Below are 18,114 nucleotides of genomic sequence, written 5' to 3' on the forward strand. Positions count from 1 at the left end.
CATTTTATAGCTGAGACAGCGAGGGCCCTGAGATAGATCTACCTAAGGACACGCAGCCCATTAATGGCTGTTCTTATATCCAGGACTCCCAACTTCTAGTCCATTGGTTTTTACACTGAATCACTGGTAATATAGTATTTGTGTCTTCTCACTTAGATCATAAACCATGTCTAACCAGCATTATATAAAATCAACTCAACCTTGACCTGGTTGAGTGATGATAGTGCACTGGCAGACTTCATATTATGAGAAAAGAGCTTACATTTTTAAAATGTGGTAACATTGTCAAATTGCAGGGCACATCCATGAAGCCCAGTCTATGCTATTAATATACCCACACTTAAGACTCTAAAGCTTTTCCCCCTTTTGTTAGACTCTACATGTAAAATGAGGGTTTTTTCCCAATCTAAAGAGGATATTTCATGAAGAACATTAACAGATTATGTCCATCTGTAGTGCTGTAGAGAAGTATATATTAATTACATTAGCTCAGCTCAGCAAGTGTGCCAGAGAAGAATAAGGTATATATGACTATGGAATCACATTCAAAGAATGCTAAACCAAAGAATAGTGTTTTGGACTTTTGCAATTTACTTTTGGACTTTCGCAGTTTACTTTCAGAATGTTTGAGTAATCTTAATCTCCTTTCTCTCTCTCTCTCTCTCTCTTCCTTCCTTCCTTCCTTCCTTCCTTCCTTCCTTCCTTCCTTCCTTCCTTCCTTCCTTCCTTCCTTCCTTCCTTCCTTCCTTCCTTCCTTCCTTCCTTCCTTCCTTCCTTCCTTCCTTCCTTCCTTCCTTCCTTCCTTCCTTCCTTCCTTCCTTCCTTCCTTCCTTCCTTCCTTCCTTCCTTCCTTCCTTCCTTCCTTCCTTCCTTCCTTCCTTCCTTCCTTCCTTCCTTCCTTCCTTCCTTCCTTCCTTCCTTCCTTCCTTCCTTCCTTCCTTCCTTCCTTCCTTCCTTCCTTCCTTCCTTCCTTCCTTCCTTCCTTCCTTCCTTCCTTCCTTCCTTCCTTCCTTCCTTCCTCTTTCAAATTTATCTTTATTGATTTCAGAGAGAGGAAAGGAGAGGGAGGGAGAGAGAGAGACATCAATGATGAGAGAGTCATTGATCGAGCCCGCACCCTGGGCATGTGCCCTGACCGGGAATCGAACCCTGATCGCCTGGATCCTAGGTCGACGCTCAACCGCTGAGCCATGCCTGGCTGGGCGATCTTATTTCTTTTATTAGTCCAGTTGATAGCTTCTCTTACAAAGGATAAACTTATTTGTAAATTCAGAGGATACATTGTAGAATGAATGGAGCTGACTCTGGCTAAAAGGTTTGATCTGGTTTATGATTCCATAGAGGAGTCATTGACAGTAGCTTTATAGTAACACAGCTTGATTTCCTGGCTTTGAATGGTATACAGGATATATAAAGTAGTATTTTGGTTTCATATCTTTTTACCCTTTAGTTTTTTATCTGAGGAAAAGTGAAACATAAGTAATGGAAATAGGTAAATAGAAAAGGACATTAATGGGGAATAAATATTACTTGGCATTTGACTTTTGTACATATAAAAGCTACTATGCTAAGCAAAATAAGCCAGGCAGAGAAAGGCAAATATCACATGATCTCACTTATATGTGGAATCTAAAGAACATACAAACTGATGAACAAAATAGATTTCAGTGACATAGAAGCATGGAACAGACTGATGAATCTCAGAGGGAAGGTGGGCATGGGTGGGTGGGGAGAGATTAACCAAATAATTTATATGCGTATACGAATAACCCATGGACACAGACAATAGTGTGATGAAGGCCTGGGGTGGGAAGTGAGTGTAGGGTAGAAGGGGTCAGTGGGGAAAAAAGACATGTAATATTTTCAACAACAAAGATAAATTAAAAAAAATAATACTATGGAAAAAGAATGCCATAGGAAATATGAATAATTCTTTTACACTGAGAAATCTGGTAAGATACTTGTAAAACTTTCATATTACATGGTTGTGTAGTATATGATGTAGATCTGCTTTTGAATATAATATGAAATCAATCATGTGGCTTTGGAATTTTTTTTTTTAAATAACAAATTTCTAGAGTATATCATGGTAAGAAAAAATGATAAAAGTTAGCATATAATTGATATCGAGTCAGCAAACTATGGCTCATGGGCCATATCTGCCTGCTGTCTGTTTTTGAATGGCTTGTGAGCTAAAAATGTATTTTGCATTTTTAAATAGTTGAAAAAGTAAAAATAATATTATTTTGTGAAGTGAAAATTATGCAAAATTCAAGCTTCAGTGTCTAAAAATAAAGTTCTATTGTAACACAGCTACACCAATTCATTTAAAAAAAAAAGGCTACTTTAAAGTGTTTTTTGCTTTGTTTTTAAATGTCAAAGTGTAATCTGTACTTGATGACAGTCTGGAAAAGAATTCTAGTATTGCTTTGGGTTTTTAGCTTCTTCAAAGTACGTTTGTTAGGCAATGTCTGATCTGGGGATTATTGCTACTTAATAGTATTGCCAGAGACATAATTTTATGTGCTTGTGACTTTTCTCATCCTTCTCTATTTTGTTTTAGAATGAATGTAGCCCCAAGGAGTAACATTTCTAATATTTGCTCTTTTTAAAAATGCAGTTTTAGGATTTAAATGCTTTCCCAATATGTCTCATTTTGTCTTTCGCCTTTTGCTTTTTTCACAAGAATTAAAGGAATAATAAACGAAGATAGTTAAGGTAAGCAAAAGGAAATAAATCAGTAATTTCTTTGTATCCAGGCCTGGGGACACATAAGAATTCTAGAAATTGAGTTTTAGAGGTGGAATGGAGTTAGGAAGATCATCTGTAGCACTCTTCTCATTTTATAGATGATGAAACAAAGGTATATGAGTTGTCTATGTAGCTGATTAGGAGTAGATTTGGAACTAATCTGCATGCCTTCTGACTCCCAACTTAATGTTCTTATTTGGTCCCTACTCTTCTGCATCTGTTTTCTTCCACCTTAAAGTCAGGGTGCTTTGGTATTTATCATTGTGCAGCTTGGGCTGTATCTTGGGTTTTCCCCCCCATTTCTGATTATATTGTTGTCACTTTCCAATTGAGATCTCTGCTTATCTTGGCTATTAAAAGTAAGCTTATAAGAAAATCACATAGTTCTCACCCCCCCATTATACCATTTTATAAATATCTTTCTTTATCTCAATAATACCATACTTGAAAACCACTCTACTTCTCCAAACTGTTTTTCTGATTAGCATAAATTCAGAGCCAGTCTTTCTGAAAGCTTCACCCCAAAGTTACATGTAGAATGACATCTAATAAATTTGGCATTTCTTCATGCAATGTCTTGTTCACATCTTGAGCTGTTTTATTGTGTTACAGAAATTAGTATTGGCACATTATGCAAGAAGTCAAAAACTCATCCCCCAAGACAGTGTTGTTAAATGTAGCTAAATAAGTCTGGCAAGAATGAGCAATGTATAAAAATAACTTTAAAGAACAAAACTGGGAAGACTGTTGAGAGACCACAAGGACTTAAAAGCAGAAATTAAAAGGAAAATGAAGAGAGCAAAGCAATATGTTTCTTGTTGGGCAAAGCTCCCCTAAGGGACCCCGTATTCAAATACTCTTTCACATTGCATTTGAATCCTTAGCTTCTATCGGCCACTGATACCACAGAGACCCAGCAGTGTGTAGTGGTTCCTTCATCTCCTGGTCCTCTAGATGCCTCCTATTACAGCCCTACATTTAAAAATAGCAGGGAAATGAGGGAAAATCATAAACTAGCTATAATAAAATTAGTGCTTGCGTGAAAGACTATTGCCAGAGAACAGCTTTTAGAAGGCCCAGTACTGCCAGAAGGCCGCTGGGTGTTGGCAGTGTTCAAGCATTCACTGGCCAGCACATTGAGACCCGAATTGGGCGTTTTATTAAAGATAGTGTCTTTTCTTCATGATCATGAGTGTGAAGAGGTGTTTTTTTTGTTTTTTTTTTAAGTAATAGAAAGTAGATCAGAAAAAATATATATTGTCATAATAAATAAATATTACTCTTTCTTGCCAACATAGAAAAGTAGAAATTAAATAACTTTGACTGAAGGGTGTCCAAGGGTGTCTAAGAAACTAGATGTATAGATAAAGAACATCACCACCACTAACAAAAACCCCGATTCTTCATTAATCTGTAAAGGGGGGGAAAAGCAGGAATTGGGCATGAAGGTATGGTGAGGATCATTGCATTTCCCATTAAATGCGTACTTGTAGAAGACCTGGAATTCTCATTATAACTTGAAAGGAAAACTGATTCTTTTAGAATCAGATATTTTCAAACTAGTATGTCACAGAGCCTGCTCTGGTTCAGTGGTTTCTTGCTACTAAGTTTGCATTACCATGGCTATTGGCTTTCATTCCCACATATATCATTAACATAGATGAGTCTTGAAGTCAGTCTGCTTCTCAAGGGTGTGTTTCAGTGACCTGGATGAAAAGATTTTTTAGCTAACCTCACGAATCAGTCTTTTAAAAGGACTTTTGTTGGCATTCGGCCTCACCCTGTCTCTGCTGTTGAACTTGTAGTACTCCTTTCCTGCACCCACTGCAGGCAGTAGTCTGGATCACATTTCTCTGCAATAATCTTGTTTCTAGCAGCCTTGGAAAGAATGAGTGGAGGATTTCAGCACTAATACTGTTATGAGGGCCATTCTAGTGAGAACCTTGGTTAAATCTAAAAAGTTGGATGGGCACCCAGGGCTTTCATTTTAAGTAAACTCCACTAGGGCTACAGGGGGCAGACCATTAATCTGGTTCATATACTCCATTTGCTTTTTAATCTCTTGAGTGTACGGAGTATGCATGTCCATTCTAAATGGGGGGAAAAAAAGCCTATCCTTGATGGTACACTAGACTTTGACATGCCCTTTAGGTTTAAATAAGGTAAAATACTTGCTATTGAACTTTGAAAATGTCAGTAAAAGGATTTTACTGCAGCTGACCAGCTCTAGTCCCCAAAGGACTAGATTGCTGTCCTGTATCTTCCATAGGAATGTGGTACATAAATCATTTTAGAGAGATTGCAAAAAACAATTACTGAAACCTTGAGGAAAAAAACATTTGAATTTAGAAACTATAATTGATGTTATGGGCTTTAATGTGTTTAGAGAATGCCTATTTCTGATTAGGTGCTATAGGTTTAATTCATGTGCACTGATTGGACAGCAGGATTAATAGTACTGGGTTATATATAAGATGATCTTCCACTGAAGAACTTAGTTTCCTGAGTAGCTATTGAAAGGAATGGATTTCCTAGTTTGTAAAGTTTTTTTCTAGATTGATATGGCAAGATTAGACTCTTGAATACTGGAGAAGCCTTTCCAGGAAATAGGAATAGAAATCCAGGTGCTTTTTCTTCCCTCTAGAAACCAGTGTTTCTGTGTAGTTTTCCAACTGATTTCTTTCAGGATATAGAATAAAAAATCACAGAAATTGGAAATAGGAAAGATACTGTAGGTCATTTAGCCTAGCATTTAGTACAGTACTCTGCGACTCCCTCACAGATACCTAGAAAGTCAGCTGTTATACAAGATAATTTTCTTAAATGAATGTAATCTTAGCAACTCAATATCCTTGATGCCTTCTGATTTTGAGTTTAGAAGTAGTAAAATGGGAAAGGCCCCAAATTTGATGCAGCTCTATTAAAATCTAATTGCTTTCAACATTTAAACATACAACTCATGTCATTGTTGAGATGTTGTCATGTAGTCAGTCATTCTGGTGGGGTTTGGGCTTTTATAGGGTTAATGAATAATCGTGTATATCACTTTTCTATTGCTATCGTAATACTGTATGATAAAACAACCACAAAACCTCAGTAGTGTACAAAAATACGCATATATTTTTGCTTACATATCTCTGATCAAAGCTGGGCTCAGTGGGGCTTGTACGTTTGCAATTAGCTGAGGTTATGTGGGTGGTGGTAGCCTTGGGTGGTTATCAGGTAGCTTCCCTGATCTTGCCCAGCCTCTCTCATGTATGTGAGACCTCCCCTGGGACAACTGTGGGTCACCCTAGGCATTCTCTTATGATGAAGGCAGAGGAGCAAGTGCTTGGCAAGCTTCTGTTTATATCACATTTGCTAACATCTTATTGTCCTAAGCAACTGAACTCGACTTAGCCCAGAGTCAGTACCATGTCTTCAGTTGGAGGAGTGAAGCTGTCTATGCAGTCACTCTACCACAGTGTGATGGCTTAATTATCTCATAAATGATACACCCAGGTTATAAATACCTTGATATGTATTGTTTTCTATATGATTCCTTTTGAGGAAGTAACAAACTTACTGTTCATGTCCTCAGAAGGAAGAGTGGGACAAAGGGTGACTAGGATCAGTTTACCTGACACTTTCACATTTTTGTTTCCATTTAATTCTCACAAAATCTATAAGAATTATTTTAATAACTCTAATAATTATTGCTATCCCTGAAATATTTGGGCTGCCTCACCTCTATCTGGGTACTATTGAAGAAATGTTGATGAGAACTTTTAAAGGCCATTTCTACTCTAAGATTTTTATGATTCAGTGGTTACTACATCGTTTTTCTGAGTATATATATCTCATTTATTATGTTATCTTGGCCAAAATGACTTTGACTTTTTGTTTCAAGATTATTCTCTCTACTATTTGTCCTGTCCCAAGAATGTTAAGGTAATTTTTTAATTTAAAATTTTAGTTTTCAATTACAGTTTACAATCAATATTGTTTTTTATTAGTTTCAGGTGTATAGCATAGTGGTTAGACAGTTATATAGTTTACAAAGTGGTCCCCCTGATACTTCAAGTGCCCACCTGACATTATACATAGTTATTACAATATTATTGACTATATTTCCTATGCAGTACTTTATATCCCTGTGACTACCAATTTGTACTTCTTAATCCCTTCACCCTTTTCACCCAGTCCTCCAATGCCTCTCCCCTCTGGCAACCATCAGTCTGTTCTTTGTATCTTAGAGTCTGTTTCTATTTTGTTTGTTTGTTTGTTTATTTTGTTCTTAAGATTCTACATATAAGTGAAACCAAGAATTTTAAGTTTATAGATAAGTTGAAGTAGGGCAATCATCAACAACAACCTTGCATAGGAGATGATTTTAGAGTAGTGCTACTGGTCATTTAGCAAAACTGTGACAAAATAACAATAGCTATTATTTACTAAACCTCTCTTGTGTCCCCTGGGTTACATGCACTATCTCCTCTAATCCTTAAGGTAAGCCACAGAAGTAGGGAATACCGTCTCTACTTTGCAAATGTGGAAACTAAGGTGCCTTCTTTGAGGAAACATTTCAGCAGGTGATCTGGTAATCACTTCTTCTCATTTCTTCCTTCCACAAAGACTGATTGGGAGGGAGTGAATTAATGAGCAGTGATAAGCCATTTGAAAAGCTGTTGTTACTAGTTCCTCACATATGCCAAAAAGTAAATAAATAAATAAATCAAAGGATGGATACATGGTATGCATGGCCCCACAAAAGACATTTGCTTGAAATTATAATTGAGCAATCCATCAGTCTTTCAGTTTCATTAATTGTGTAATTTGTGCAAGTTGCTAATAATAATAATTTCTCAAAATCACATTTTAGAAATGGACACAAGATATATAAGTGTATATTTAACCACTTTATTTCTTCCAGGCTATTTGTGAAATATCTGTTGCAGATTCTGTTTTACAAATACTGTGCATTTACATATTGTCTTATTTTCAAGGAGCTCATGGTTAAAGTAGATTATCTTGTTGAAATTACCATTTTGTAGGTAAAAGAAAAAGAATATTGGTAGTTTCATATGGTTTGACATAATATTTGGTACTGTTATATGAGAGAGAAAATGAGGAATCACTCAGAAGTCACTAGAGATATTTTCATCCTAGACCTTGCTCTTAAACTTCAAACCCATATTTCTGACTTCCTTTCCTTTAGCTCTATCAGTGTGTGTCATAGGTACCTTCAGTTCATCAGGTCTAAACCCAAACTCTTCATCTCTTCTCCCTCCTGTGTGACCCCTCTGATTCTCCTGGTTTCCTTGATGCCCATTGCAGAGACCTAGCAGTCATGCTAGCCTCTCACATTCTACACAGTCAAGGCAGTCTTCAAGCCCTATCCAAGCTCTATCTCTGTTTCTGTCTCTCTCTGTCTCTCTCTTCCCCACCTCCCTACATTGATATACATCATACATATGTGATATATATGTATCTATCTATAGCTTTTAAATACCTTTTGCTCTTCTTTCCAGGAGACTCTCATCATATTCCCCTGAACACATTAAAAATTTTTTTTGCTTATTTCTATGTTGTTCCACAAATGATGGAAGGCACAGCAACCGCTGAGTTGGTCCTTTTGCCTACCCACTTTCTCATTTTGACCCATTCTCCCTAAGACTTCAGAGCAGAATTTCAAAGTGCAAATCTAAACACAGCATTCCCCTGTATCAAATTTACCAGTGACTCACCACAAATCAAAGTCTAATCTCTTTAGCCCTGGCCCTTCCTCATTCAGCTACTAATTGCTTTTCCAGGATCATTTACTACTATTCTGTTTGTGGATCCTATCTTCTAGCTGGAACTAACCTCCTACTCTTTTTGTCCTAAGATCAAGCCTTAGATCAAGCTTCATTCATCCTCTCTGCTTAGCCTCCCCTAAATGCTGCGTCAACATGATCTCTCACCAGATGGACTCTGAGGAGGGTTTAATGAAAGACGTTATGTACCCCAGGTTCATTGATCTATCAACTTCTCTCCATTAAGAGTACAAAGCACTACATTCTTTTATCTGTTTTGTTCCACATGTATATAAAAATTGACACAGGAACCTACTGAATAGTGTAGATATAGGAAAGTAGGAGGATTATATGAAATAAAAGGCAGACTGCATCTGTATGTGGTGAAATTGTCCCAGTTCAGAATTGAATGTTCTTATTAAACAAAAAGTAATGTACATATTTGATTTTTTTTGCTCGCTATTCATTTTTGTGTCACTAGCCATGAGATATTTATTTCAGACTATTTCATATAGTAATGTATTGTAATATGTGAAAAACAAATGTAATAGATTTATTAACATTTTTTTGATTGAGGTATAAATGACATATAAATTGTATTAATTTCAGGTATACAACATAATGATTTAATATTTGTATACTGGGTGGGGCAAAAGTAGGTTTACAGTTTGTATGGAAAATAATACAATAATTAATAATAATTCAAGAATAAACTGTTTCGAACACTCACAACTGTAAACCTACTCTTGCCACACCCTGTATATTGTGAAATGATCACCACAGTCAGTCTAGTTAACATCCATCACCATACATAGTTATAAATTTTTTTCGTACGGTAAGAACTTGTAAGATTTACTCTCTTAGCAACTTTCAAACATGCAATACAGTATTATTATCACCATGTGGCACATTACATCCCCGTGACTTATGTATTTTATAATTGGAAGTTTTCATTATTTTGACCATTCGTTCTTCTCTCACCTCTGGCATCCAGTCTGTCCTCTGTATCTATGAGCTTGCTTTTATTGTTTTCAGATTCCACATATAAATGAAATCATACAGTATTTGTCTTTCTCTGTCTGACTTATTTTCCTTAGCATAACACCCTCAAGGTCCATCTTTGTTGTCACAAATGGCAAGATTTCATTCTTTTTTATATGATATATGTTCCATTGTACATATATACCACATCTTTCTCCACTCATCTATTGACGGACATTAGGTTGTTAAGCATCTCATGGCTATTGTAAGTAGTGCTGCAATGAATATTGCGGGGGAGGGTGTATGTGTGTGTGTGTGTATGTGTGTGCATATATCTTTTATAAAATATATATATATATCTTTATTGATTTCAGAGAGAGGAAGGGGAGGGAGAGGGAGAGATAGAAACATCAATGATGCAAGAGTTGTCATTGATTGGCTACCTCCTGCACAACCTCAGCTAGGGATCAAGCCTGCAGCCTGGGCATGTGCCCTGACTGGGAATCAAACTGAGATCTTCTGGATCCTAGGTCAATGCTCAACTGCTGAGCCACGCCGGCCAGGCTATCTTTTTGAATTAATGTTTTTGTGTTATTTGGATAAATAGCCAGAGGTGAGATTGCTAGATAATAAGGTAGTTATATTTTTAATTTTTTGAGAACCCTTCATACTGTTTTCCATAGTAGCTGCACCAATTTATACTCCCACCCACAGTGCACAAGAGTTCTCTTTCTCCACATTCTTGCCAATACTTACTTTTTGGTCTTTTTGATAATAACATGTTACCAGGTGTGATGTGATATCTCATTGTGAATTTGACCTGTATTTCCCTAATTTACTGATTAGAGATCTTGAGCATCTTTTCATGTACCTGTTGGACAACTGTATGTCTTTGGGAAAATGTCTGGATCTTTTGTACATTTAAAAAATAGGATTGTTTAATTTTTTTGCTATTGAGATTTATGAGTGAAGTTTTGTTATTTTTCAAAAAACTTCAGTTAGCTGCTCAAGCTCTCTAAACCTTTGTTTATTCATCTGTAAAGTGGAGATAAAAACTGAAAATATTTCACAAGGCTATTAAAGAGATAAATGCATGTAACACACTAACATCATATGTAGTACACAGTAAGGATGTAATAGATGTTAGCCATTATTATTGTTTATTTCTTTATGCCAGAAACTGTATCATTTATCTCTTACTCATCTCATTTAACATCTAACATAAAGCTTCACCATGAAAGCCTGTCTCATGGCTTCCTTAAAACAACTTTGTAGCCCTGGCTGGTGTCGCTCTGTTGGAGTGTTGTCTGATACACCATAAAGTTGCGGACTCGATTCCCAGTCACGGCACACACTTAGGTTGCAGGTTTGATCCCCGGTCCGGGTGCATATGGGAGGCAACCAATCAATGTTTCTCCCCCTCCCCCTCCCCCTCCCCCCTCCCCCTCCCCCCTCCCCCTTCCCCCTCCCCCCTCCCCCTCCCCCTCCCCCTCCCTCTCCCCCTCCCCCTCCCTCTCCCTCTCCCTCTCCCTCTCCCTCTCCCTCTCCCTCTCCCTCTCCCTCTCCCTCTCCCTCTCCCTCTCCCTCTCCCTCTCCCTCTCCCTCTCCCTCTCCCTCTCCCTCTCCCCCATCCCCATCCCCATCCCCATCAGTAGACATATCCTCAGGTGAGGATTTAAACAAAACAAAACACTTTGCACATCTTAACCCTTATTCTGGAATTCTTCCAGACCACCTTCTCTACTTGCCTGCCTTCCTCTTTCTGTCCTTGTCACTTCTCATTCCTGACCCATCCCTGCCTCCCATCCCTTATTTAGGCTCTATTACTTGCATCCTATCCTGCACCTAGTATGTTCTATTGTCAGTTACATTGGATTCTCTTGTGGTCTCATGAGGAGCTGATTTCTGTTAGTCATTCTCAGATCTTGTGAACCCCTCACCATAAGGAAAACCCTGGTTTTTTATTGCCAGTTGGGGCTTATGGGATGACAGATTTGTCATCTTTACCTGCCCTTAAGACAGAAATATCAGACTCCTCAGGCTAATGTTTGGTCAGTCCCTGCCTTAGGACTTGACTGAGTGATTTGTATATAACATATGACTCCTTGGAATTCTTAGCAAATGGCAGTCTTGTTCCTACATCTGTTAGTCTAGGTTTCTTCATTAAGACTGATTTTATTTTACACATATTTTTAACTTTAAGAGGGAAGTCTCATAGTTATTTGTATCAGGGATGAAGCTGTAGAAATAGTTTATTAGTTTATGTTAAGTTTCAGTGACTAAGAGATATTGTGGACCTATGAGACTTGTTTGAGATACTTTGATGTGAATAAGAGATGATCAAAGAAACAAATTGGATGATGAATATATTGCTTTGAAAAATGTAACTTTAATTTAGCCTGGCTGCAGTGGACAACTCTATTTTTCTGGTTTAGTGGCTTAGAACTATTGTTTGCATGAAGTCTAATTTACAAAATCAGTAGCTGAGATAAACATTTGTGTCAGACACAGATGGCTGCAGGGCTGTATTAGTTGTAATAGTTCAAGCTATAGAACTACTCTTACGTGACAAACAAGAGCCACTGGGAGATCTCTGTTCAAACTGATGACGTTAACTTTGATTTTCCCTACTCTCACAGTATGGTGAGGGAGAGTCTAGCCCTGGTTTTGCTTCCAAGTACTGATTCCCTTCTCTGTTATTATTTCATTGTAGCAAAAAGAATAGATATCTAAGGCCTGAAGTTGTTTCATTTATTTTTCATAACAAATTTTGTTGATCCCATGTAATATAAGTTTAGTTAGGAATCTTCTATTAAAATGTTTCTGATACAAAATCTTAGAATATTAGATCTTAAAGGACCTTAAAGATCATCTACCCCAGTGTTTTCTGGACTGAGTTCTAAACTATTTTGTAAGATGTTAGAAGGTGTTCCAATAATAAAAGGGTTTTATGGGCACAGTTAGTGTATGATATCCAGAGTTTAAAAAGTAAACTTAGTAGGCTTCTTTCTATAAGAGTTCTCAGAGCTTTAAATGTGCTGAGATACTGTGTTAATCATAAAGGGATTAAGTGAGGAGCGTTGGTTAAGTAGGGAGAGTGACTCAGATTTATTTGAGTTCTTTTTCTGTGGAGCACCTATAAACATCTATCAGAAGGATCCAGTTAAAGTAGTAACACAGAGTATACCTCTTTGCTGTTCAGAACCATGGAAATAGGTTCCCATCTCACACAGAATAAAAGCCTGGATCCTTTTTAAAATTTTTGTTTATTTATTATTATTTTATTGAATTTATTGGGATGACATTGGTTAATAAAATTATACAGGTTTCAAGTATACAGTTCTACACAATACATCATCTGTATGTTGTATTCAGTGTTTACCACCCCAAGTCAAGTCTTTCATCATCATTTATTTCCCCTTTACCTTCTTCTACCTCCCCCCACACCCACCTCCCTCTGGCAATCACCATAGACTCATGGATATAGAGAACTGTCAGCTGTCAGAGGGGAGGGACTTGGGGGCTGAGTGAGAAGAGTGAAGGGATTAAGCAAAGAAAAAGAAGAAAGGCTCATGGACAAAGACAATTCCAGGCTTCTTACAGTGGCCTCCAAGACCCTTCGAGGTTTGAGCTCCTGACTCTCTAACCTCCCTTCTTGTGACTCCCTACCCTGCTCCAGGCACACTGGACCTTCTCAGTGAGGCCTGCTTGGATTATCCAGTTGCCAATATTTCCTCTCCCCCTCCCTGCTCTTTTTCTTCTAGTATACTAACTCCGTCATTGCCTTATTTAATTTTTTTACTGTGTTTCCTCCTACTGGAGTGTTTGTTGTTCAATGACAACAGATTTTTTTGGTGTATTTTGTTCTCTGTCGTACCCCTAGCATCTAGAATACTGCTTTACACATAGTAGATACTAAATAACTGTTAAATAAGCTAATTGTCCTTGAGAGAAATCAAAAGTCTAAATTAGGGTGACATTCCTGAGACTTGGAAGAAGGTACAGATTTTTATCACCTCCATCCCCAGTGGAGGAGAGCAGAGGCACAAGCAGAGCAGGGGAATCCTCTCTAGGAAGTTCCTGTATGAGGAAAGAGTCTTGTTATGATCTTATACAGTGAAATATGGTGACATTTTCCTTTCCTGGACCAAGGGTGAGAAGGGGAAGCAGGGGGAAAATAGGACTGATGCTTCTGAAATAAGCATCAGTAGGTGATATTGCTCATCTTACTGTGCTACACTCTCCTGTAATTACAGCCAGTGTCACATGAAAGGACAAGGGCAGCCCTCTGGTGTGGCCTGACAGTGAACCCTTAATCTAGAGCTGATTTAGTCCTGAGTTTAAAAAACACTGGCCTGTCATTCTTTAAGCATATATTTGCAGGACACCAATTTATGCCAAACACATTGTACAAGGAACAGTTTTATTTGAGGGATGCTGTTTCTCCAGTGACAGATTTTATTGTTGTCCTGGTTTTTTATTTTTTAAAAAACAGGCTTAATTCACTTTATTTTTCTTGTATAAAATTATGTGGTGGCCACAGCTGGAGCCTGGGTCCTCTGCACAGAAACTCTGGAGTGGGTCTTTACACAAGATGGTCAGTGAATTCCTGATAGGGAGACTTGGTAAACATGGTCTCTTTCCAGAGATTGGGGGTAAGATAGCTGTAGATCTTAGAGATGGCATCAAAGGTGGCCTTGGTGAGGTTACTTAGGGAGGCAGTGCAGCCCCTGCCTGAGGTATAGCAGGTGTTGATACTGCCATCAGCAGCAGCTTCTTGGGCACAGGGGCTGAGATGATGCCAGTGCCCCTGGGTTCAGGGATGAGGCCCACCAGCACAGCGCCACAGTAGCCAGTTACCTTGCAAGGGACAGTGTGGGGCTTGTTGATCTTGTTCCCCCAGTAGCCTCACCCCACAGGCACAACAGAGAGCTTGGCCAGGATGATGGCCCCGCGCATGGCAGTGGCTACTTCCTTGGAGCACTTAACACCCAGACCAGCATGTCTATTGTAGTCCCCATAGCGATAAATGCCTTGAACTGGGTCCTCTGGCCAGCATCGGTCTGCTTTTGCATGGGCATAATCTTCAAAACCTTGTCCTTGAGGGATGCCTCCAGGAAAACGTCAATTCAGATTCCTTGATGGGCAGGGAAAAGAGGTCTCCTCCAGGGACTTGATCTTTATGTCCTCCCACAGAACCTGTGCCATCCACCATTTGATGTTCCCTCGGAGAAGAAGTGTTCTGTTGTGTGTGTTCTTGCAAAGCTTGTTCATTTGGTTTCAGGATTTTGATAATTTCACTTTTTATTTTCCAAATCCATCATGTTAAAAATGAATTCCTTTTTTGTTTTTCAAAAAACAATAGAAGGCGAGGTTGGAGACTCAGTACTATAATAATAATTCTAGTTCTTGGCCCAAAGAAATAGAGTTTTATCTTTTAGCTGTCTGGCTTGTTGGGATTCCTATTACATATTTATCAAAAAGAAATAAGAGAAAAACTTTTAACTGAATTCTTTTCCACATGGGTAAAATACACCAGTTGTGTTTCCTTGGCTAAAAAGAATGGATAAAGTAGTATCCTGGAGAATTAGTCCATAATTTGACCCCTGTAATGCAAAATGTTATAATACAAAATCACCACTACTAGTTTTCCACTTCTGCCTCATGAAAAGAGAATTGTTTAGAGGTATGTTTATGTCCCATGAGATTATGCTTTAGGACATTATTGCTCTAAACAAAGCACAGCTATACTATTCCTAATAAATTATTATGTCTTCCACATCTGTTCTTGTTTTTTCTCTGAAGAATTCATCCAAGAGAACACAGCATTAACTGAACATACCAGCATTGTGGTAAGACATTTTGCTGATAAATGCATTGACAGTTGATTTGTTGTGATTGGAGGAAAACCTCAGGAGTAGAGGGTTTGGGGCTAAAAACTGACTTTCTTTCTCTACTGCCAGACAGTGTCTCCTTCTGCCCTTTTCCCCTTTCCTTGAGATTTCCTCTGAGAGAAATCATGTGACCCTGTCACTACAGTTTTTAATGCCAAATATCTAAGTGTCTTTAAATGCAGCAGAACACTTTTAAAGGCAAATAGTGAAGTAGCTTCACCTGACATTTCCATTATAACTGCTCTTAGTGGATTCTAGACATCATACATAAAGGTGGCTAGCTGATTCTTTTTTAAAAAAAATCATGATGCAAACCCATTGAGCTGTCTTTTCATATTTGATGCTCCATCCATTGAACATGCAACACATCTTTTTCTTAGAAATGTGATTTGATCAGAGGATATCTATAATAGCCTGGACTAGATTTTTCTAGCATTTGTCTTATATTTTAGAGATGCAGCCATTTCTCATAGTTTTGTGACATACCTAAGTATTTCTGAACTAACATCAATTGCTTTGTTATCTCTAAGACTGTGAATCAAACTGAAAAACACACAGAATGTTAAATTGCCACCATTACTGTCAAATTGTTCTTTCAGTTTGTAGAAGTTAAAATTGTATTCTCAGACTTTGTATACACTGTTTTTAAACCTTAAAAGTTTTATTAAATTTATTTTTACTCATGCATTAAATATTTAATGTATACCTATTATGGTCTACAGACAGTGTACAATGATTTCAATACAAATATGTACAAGATTCAATCCTTGCCTTTGAAGAGCTCACAGTATAGAGAGAAAGGCAGATGGGTAAATAGGGAAATTTCTTTTAACAAATTCTTTGACCACATTTTACCAATCGACTCCCCCCAGTAATGGACAATAATGGGGGACAGTAATGCCTTCAGCTTCCCACCAGCACAGCAGTGCTTCTATGACCTTTGTATTTATTCCCGTCTGGGCCTGTATGAGAATTTCTTTAGAATATATACTGAGGGGTGGAAGTGGAAGTTCATAAGATATATAATAGTTGATTGAACCCAAAACTGCGAGATTCTTCTCTGGGGTGGATGTATCAATCTGTACTTCCATATGTGTGTTCCCACTTCCCACATCTTCATCAATACACTTAGCATTTGTCATCATTTTAATTTTTGTTGGTCTAAGAAGTGTAACATGCTTTTTTGTTTTTTTATTTTGTATTTCTTTTACTACTGATGAATTTGAGCATCTTTTAGAACTATGTATTAAAATATATTCTTGTTAGCCTTCGAGTTCCCTCTTCTATAAATTGTTAGCCATTCTTTGTTGTTGTTGGGGTTGCTGTCGTGTTGATTTGCAGGCATTCCTCTTATGCTCTAGAGTTCAAGTCACTTGCCAGTAGTAGACACTGCAAATATCTTCTCTTATTGCATCATTGTTGTGAGTTTATGCAATTAGTTCTATATTGCATTTTTTAATTTTGTAAAAATGAGTAGAAAATTTAAATATAAAAGTGCTACACAAAGGAGCCCACCTTGCCGTCAGGTTGTGAGAATAATTCCAGTACTTACGTTGGTAGGCTTATATCCCAGCCAGTCTTTCAGTTGCTATGCTGCCTCACCAAATTAAGTTACCCGCCTGCTGCTACCTCGTTGCTTTAAAAGTTTATCCTCAATATTGTTTGGGATGACATAAAATTATTTCCTTAGTGGCTATCTTTTAGAACTATGTATTAAAATATATTAATGATTCAAATTCAAGTATTAATATTTTTATGTTAGGGAATATGTACTTCTAAAGTTTAAGAGAATTTGGCCTATTAAATTAATGAGCCAGCCTTGCGATTCTTAATATATGTAATTGAGTAATTAATTAGACATGATTTTGAATTAGAACTCTAAGTTTGTAAACAATATTGGAATATTTTATAGAGCCCAAGAATCATCATGTTGGAACATTTATTTATAAGAATTATCTATATTTTTTGAAAGTGCTTGTTTATCAATCAGTTAACTAGAGAATTTAAAGAGAACTGAATATATTAAATTTCTTAATGTATTTTAAAGCATTTAAGTGAGTTTTAGTTAACATTAGAATAGTCTCTCTCTCTCTCTCTCTCTCTCTCTTTTTTAATCCTCACCCGAGGACATGCTTGTTGAGTTTAGAGAGAGAGAGGGTGAGGAAAAGAGAGAGAGAGAAACATTGAAGTGAGAGAGCAGCATCAGTCATTTGCCTTCTGAAACAAGTATGTGCCCTGGCTGGGAGTTGAACCTGCAACCTTTTGGTGTACAGGATGACGCTCCAACCAACCTAACCACCTGGCCAGGGCAGAATAGTCTCTTTTTAAAAGTGATAGTATAAAGAGAATAATAAAAAAACTAAACTTGAAATCTTAAGAATGAATAGAGTTTTTGAATTTTGAAATATAACAAATGGATAAATAAACTGAAGAATGTCTGAATAATCTTTTCTGTTTACGTCCTTTAGGACATTAAAAAGAAAAACCTCACACTGAAATGGTCAGTACGAATAATCATTGTGACTGTACTGTGCTGATAGAATTCCAGGCGCAGCAAAGAAATGTGACATTTAGTTAGACTGCACAGTTTATAGTTTCCTAGAGGCTTTTGAAATATTGAAAATGGTTTATGAATCTCCACGACTTGTCTTCCAGGAACATGATTTGCCGTTTACTTACATTAGACACCTCTCTTATGTGTAGAATTAACTTCT

The 18,114-nt window shown here is 37.5% G+C and overlaps 1 protein-coding gene and 1 pseudogene across 5 annotated transcripts in view; one reads left to right on the top strand and one right to left on the bottom strand.

Annotated features, from left to right (window-relative positions):
* The window catches only part of TTC28 (tetratricopeptide repeat domain 28), a 463,353-nt gene that overhangs the window by 239,800 nt on the left and 205,439 nt on the right, over positions 1-18,114 (top strand). The gene's annotated exons all lie outside the window — the stretch shown is intronic.
* LOC107526219 (small ribosomal subunit protein uS5 pseudogene) lies at positions 14,033-14,714 on the bottom strand (annotated as a pseudogene).

This window comes from Miniopterus natalensis, chromosome 20 (genome assembly GCF_054644295.1).
Source record: "Miniopterus natalensis isolate mMinNat1 chromosome 20, mMinNat1.hap1, whole genome shotgun sequence".
Classification (NCBI taxonomy): domain Eukaryota; kingdom Metazoa; phylum Chordata; class Mammalia; order Chiroptera; family Miniopteridae; genus Miniopterus; species Miniopterus natalensis.